This window comes from Leptinotarsa decemlineata, unplaced genomic scaffold (assembly GCF_025532065.1).
Source record: "Leptinotarsa decemlineata unplaced genomic scaffold, Ldec_3_MD MMD2_tig00001901, whole genome shotgun sequence".
Taxonomy (NCBI): domain Eukaryota; kingdom Metazoa; phylum Arthropoda; class Insecta; order Coleoptera; family Chrysomelidae; genus Leptinotarsa; species Leptinotarsa decemlineata.
This window is the reverse complement of record NW_027412571.1, coordinates 1-6,200: the sequence shown is the minus strand read 5'-3', so window position 1 is coordinate 6,200 and position 6,200 is coordinate 1. Positions and strand designations below refer to the sequence as shown.

At 35.7% G+C, this 6,200-nt stretch overlaps 1 long non-coding RNA gene across 1 annotated transcript; it reads right to left on the bottom strand.

Annotated features, from left to right (window-relative positions):
* Nucleotides 1-210: 210 nt before the first annotated feature.
* Nucleotides 211-2,603, bottom strand: LOC141482757 (uncharacterized). The gene is made up of 3 exons (XR_012465714.1): nt 1,796-2,603; nt 1,269-1,572; nt 211-938 (listed from the first exon to the last, which is right to left on the bottom strand). It is a non-coding gene; the product is annotated as an uncharacterized lncRNA (long non-coding RNA).
* Nucleotides 2,604-6,200: the final 3,597 nt, after the last annotated feature.

Here is a 6,200-nt window from a genome sequence, read left to right as displayed (position 1 = left end):
TCAGAATATCGAAGCAATTCATGTATTTCGATTCATGGCTTTGAATTATTTCATAACGATTTTTCATATTTGTCTGTATCGTTACTTTGTTATATTCATATGTCTGAGAATTCATTTCACTCCCTGTTATAATGGACTCGTGATCACACCAAACGACATTGTCATAAAAATGAAACTCAGGTTATCTACACATATTGAACTCGTCCGGTATCTATATCAAAGGATGCTATTTTGAAAGGGAATTTCGAAAAAACTACAATACGAAATGAATTTCCAAATATCACACTTGAAATTTAATGACAAATGTCAATAATCTATAATAGTGTCCTGAATAAAATTCAAGATATAAAATGCCACTTTTTGTTATATCGACCCAACGAATCAGAATTTAAAATGACAGACAAACTTATTTCCTTTATTTCTAAAATGTCCTGTTTTTGTCAACTTAGTATCTTTCAATATGATGTTTCTTCATCTCTATAAAATCTGGTATATAATTTTTTGTTATTGCACATTTTTGACAACTTTCCCTGTATAAGATAAGTTTTCATTTTCAAAAAAAGATGTGTGTGATATGTATTGTATTTATTTTGGTAGTATATTATAAAGCCATTTATATAAAATATCAACGTTATTGAGACTGCAGCTGAACAAATTTCCTTTGAAATGACCCATACAGAACGGCATGTTTTTCTTGAATTTTGGAACACACCACGATGAATCTTCAAAGTCTTCCAAATTCATTACGGTTGTGTATATATTGAATAGACGCAGTTTGTCCAACAAATCACTGAATATCGACAAATTCAAGCCTCTATAGATTGAAAAAAATGGAAACTGCTTAGATTTGAAACTCGTTCTGGAAAGGTTGCTATGACGGTTTTGAATGTTGTTGTTGAGATGACTCTGACTGATACTGCACACGTTGATGTATTATTCTGAAATAAATTCGATTTTTCAATAAAAACATACACTGAAATAAATTCGATTTTTTAATAAAAACATACACTAAACAAAATTTTTTGACAACAGAGAGGGTAATGTCTTCCATGAAGTAATTGCTACACATATAATGAAAATAAAAAAATCAAGTGTCATTCAAAATAATGAATTTAAAACACATATTCTGCACGTACTAAGTGAAGAAAATATATTGTATGGAAACACTACTTTATGCGGATCATATCTGTGACTCGAATGAAAAATATTGTAAACACCCAAAAACTCTTTGCCTATAAAACAAAGAAAAAATTGGAAACAGTAATAACCTTAATTTTGTACAATCTCAAATGAAACGACAAGATTCGGTTTCCCAATGTCCATCAACCCTTTGAACACAATAGCGTATTTTCCTGATGAAAATTCTTCTAAGTGAGGACGATACGCCTCCGTCACTCGGTGGGGCAGAAATGATACTTTATCTCCCAAATCTAACAAGACCGCCTCACCAAATTTTCCTTTCACGATTTTGGCAGTGAATATCCTCTGCGGCATCTCCACAGGCAAATCTACTACTTTGATACTTGGCTTTCTCTTCACGATCGAACTTGCATTCAACTTTTGTAAATCCATCTGTGAAAAATAAAAAATGGAAGCTTCATGTTTTGATTGACAATATATGCGAATACTATCTCAAACAAACCACGACATGTAAAACATTTGACTGAAATCATCCAACATATATATATCGAGAAAAATTTTGGAAATCAAATGATTCAACAATTCTCACCAATTTTCAAATAAATTACATTTGAATAAATTCATCTGAGGAAAAAGTCAAACCTAAAACACTTACTTTCAAATAGAATCGGTGCACTTGTCACTGGTATCACTTTCAACGGATGCAACTAACTCATTTCGCCATGCATGACGTATTTATAGTAAAATAAGTGATGACATATTTCAAAATGAAACAAAGAGCCTTTGTTTCGTCGCTTTGAGAACTGCGTATTTCCGGATGTAGATTCGACATTGACAGTGATCAATGTCACTTTGGGTTTGAATATAAAAATTAGTGATGACATATTCTGAAATGAAACAAAAGAAAATCAAAGAGTCTTTGTTAGATGCATATTCAGCGTTGACATCGATCCATGTCACCTTGGATTTGAATAGCGCAACAAACACATGAATTCTGCTTTTTTTCCCCCATTTTATTTGAAATGCTACATGTGATGATGCGACTATTATTAGTGAAGATACAACTTTGGGCCCTCTTGGCATCGTCTCCGTTTTTTTTCTCTGTTGATGAATTCTGCATTCGTTTCCCTTTCATTTGATGTGCTGCACGTTGAGATCCAACTATCATCAACAAAGATGTTGCTTAGTGTCACTCTGACATACTGCGCCATCTTTGTTTTTTCTCTGTCGATGAATTTTGCATTTCTTTTCCTTTCATTTGACGTGCTGTACGTGACGATTCGACAATTATTAACGAAAATGTGGCTTTGTGCCCTTCTGACATGTTGCGTCAGATTTGCTTTTTCTCTGAGGATGAATTCTGCATTCGTTTCCCTTTCATTTGATGTGCTGCACGTTGAGATTCAGTTATCATTAATAAAGATGTGGGTTAGTGCCCTTCTGACATGTTGCACCATATTTGTTTTTTCGTTGTCTCTGAATTCTGCAATTTTTCTTCTTTCATTTGACATGATGTACGTAACGATCCGAAGTTTTTTCAATGATTCTCTTTGCAATTCTTCCTATGCTGTTTCGCGTTAGGCGCTCGATATTATATTTTTCATTGTCTACACATTAAATCATTTGAAATGAGTAGCCACACCGACCTGTTGCGACTAGTATAGCAGAAATAGGTTATGAGGTCCTTTTGGCTTCGTAAAATGATTAACTATGTTTTTTGACATCTAAACGAATCCATTGATGTCAAAATTATCGGAATCGGACGACCGGAAGTAAAAACCGGAAGTGACCTGTTTTTGACGGATTCGAAACCTTCTCACCCTAAGGAATCCAAAAATACCATATGTTTCAGTATACGATGATTATTTCATTTTTTTGTCAACAAATTATGTGTTTTGAATCAAACTTTTGCAATTACATTACACTCGTAGTTGTTCATAACCCAACAACTTTTAATTTCAAATATGTTCAATGATTTTCTTCAAATGTGCCATTCTTTCTATGCTATTCCACATTAGATGCTCGATATTATACTTTTCATAATCTACAAATGACATCATTTGAAATGAGTACCCACATCGGTCTGTTGCTGCTAGTATAATGAAAATAGGTTATAAGGTCCTTTTGGCTTCGACAAATGATTAATTATGTTTCATGACATCTAAACGAATCCATTGATGTTGAAATCATCGAAATCGGAGGACCGGAAGTGGAAACCGGAAGTGGTCGTTTTTTGATGGATTCGAATCCTTCTCACCCTAAGGAATCCAAATATATCATATGTTTCAGTATCCAATGATTTTTTTCATTTTCTTTGTCAATAAATTCTGCGTTTTGAATCAAGCTTCTGCAATTGGAATAAACTTATAGTTGTTCATAACCCAACATTTTTTAATCACAAGTTTGTTGAATTTGCAATTCTTCCTATGTTATTTCACATTCGGCCTTGGATATTATATTCATTACGCCATATTTGTTTTTTCTCTGTCGACGAATTCTCCATTTCTTATCCTTTCATTTGACATGCCGTATGCGACGATCTGATCATTATTAGTAAATATACAACTCAGTGCCCTTCTGACAGTTGCGCTATTATTCTTTGTAATAACCCATTCATTATCACACACGCCACCACCTATCACGCTGACTACGTCACTTTCAAGCTTTTAATGTTTTATCACTATTATTATCATTATTATTCGACCCTCATTCTCCAGTTCAATTTCATCTAGCACAATCAATCGAGCGATATTTGATTTCACCATTCTGGTTGGCTGACCGACACCACTCTGTAACAGAAGTTAGGTTGGGTGTTCCACAAGGTTGCGTTCAAGAGTCTGAAAATTCGCAAAATGAATCTTCATATGACAAAGCATGGACTTTAGTCATTTCCTAATGATGCTAACTTGGTTAGCGAAACGCGTTAAATGATAAATGACTGTCATATTGAAACACGAAAAACCGTTACGATAATAACGATGAAACGATAACGAATGAACACACGGAAAACGGTCGAAAACGCACGAAAAACGATCGAAAACGCACGAAAAACGATCGTAAACGCACGAAAAACGATCGTAAACGCACGAAAACCGATCGAAAACGCACGGAAAACCACGTATTTAGAAATGTCATTGTCGAATACTTCGCTCTCCCATTGCCCTCACGTTGAGTCCACAAAGCTTAACCTCTCGACACTTTTGGATCTCCTCTTTCTCCTGATGATGCTAACTTGGTTAACAAAGATACGAGACTTCCGACATGTTGGAACGCTAGACTTCTGTTGAATCGACATGTTTTTTTCTTAAATGATGTATTTTGAAACGCCCTGTATACACATTAATATCATATTTCAAATCGACATGTTTTTTTCCTTAAATGATATATATTGACGCACCCTGTACACTTCGACGTCATATTTGTTTTTCAATGATGTATTTTGAGATACCTTGTACACATTGAGGGATCGCACGTTGAAAACTTACAGCCTCGTGGAACTGTTATGTTTTTTCTTAAATGATGTATTTTGACGCACCCTGTACACTTCGACGCCATGTTTGTTTTCAATGATGTATTTTGAGATACCTTGTAACATTGAGGGATTACACTTTGAAACGATACAGCCTCATTGATCTGTAATGTTTTTTCTGAAATCTGATTCATTATTATAAAATATATCACTTTCACGCTTCCAATTTCCGTCGAGTAGTTCACGATTAATTTCCAAAACCGGCAACGCTACATTACTCCATAATACAATGGTTTTATTGTACAACTGGCAACGCCGAACCTGCCATGCCGGCATGTATTGACATTTGACAGATGCAGTCTTATGAGTCTAGTGTTTACAGTGTCCTTCTTCAACCAATAGATAGTTCAGCTAGTGACTCATAGATGACTCTGTGTATTCTATAACTTAATATATCACTTTCGCGCTTCCAATTTTCGTCGAGTAGTTCACGATTAATTCCAAAACCGGCAACGCTACATTACTCCATAAACAATGATTTATTGTACAACTGGCAACGCCGAACCTGCCATGCTGGCATGTATTGACATTTGACAGATGCATCTTATGAGTCTAGTGTTTACAGTGTCCTTCTTCAACCAATAGATAGTTCAGCTAGTGACTCATAGAATGACTCTGTGTATTCTATAACTTATATATCACTTTCGCGCTTCCAATTTTCGTCGAGTAGTTCACGATTAATTCCAAAACCGGCAACGCTACATTACTCCATAAACAATGATTTATTGTACAACTGGCAACGCCGAACCTGCCATGCTGGCATGTATTGACATTTGACAGATGCAGTCTTATGAGTCTAGTGTTTACAGTGTCCTTCTTCACAATAGATAGTTCAGCTAGTGACTCATAGATGCTCTGTGTATCTATAACTTAATTTTCAAACCGGAACGCTACATTACTCATAAACATTGATTTATTGTATAACTGGCAACCACCTGCTTGCACTAGCAACCGGTAATAAAACCTCAATCTCCATCTCTCTTTGCATCGATTACGTCATACGCGCCTCTCGCTCTTACACACACACACAAAACATCTTTACATGAATTATTAATTTATTTTCCCAAATCTAAAGTATATTTTCCTATATTCAATTTGATAATGACGATACATTCTACGGAAATCAAAATAAAAATGCTGTCAAGTATAATGATGAGTCAATTTCGGTCCCGACAAAAACTAACGCTATAAATACCAAAAATTCGCAGTTAACTTCAATAATCTTACGATGGTTGTAGAGGCTAAGGACAATGTCTTCGGCGCGGAAAACCCAGGTTCGAATCCCATAACTATAAACTTTTTTATTTTAAATCACGTGACTGAAGGGGGCCGAGGGAGCTGATAGGTTAGGTGGGGAGTACCAAGGGGGCCGATTAGATAGGTTAGGTGAAGTACCAAGGGGGCCGAGGGGCGGAGTTCCACGCTCAAATCGCTACGATACTCGTTATCCTGCGTCGATTTCGATGACGCTGATAGGTTACCCCCACTCCAAGTGGTCCAAGAATCCGCCTTGTTCATCTACTGGTTTGAA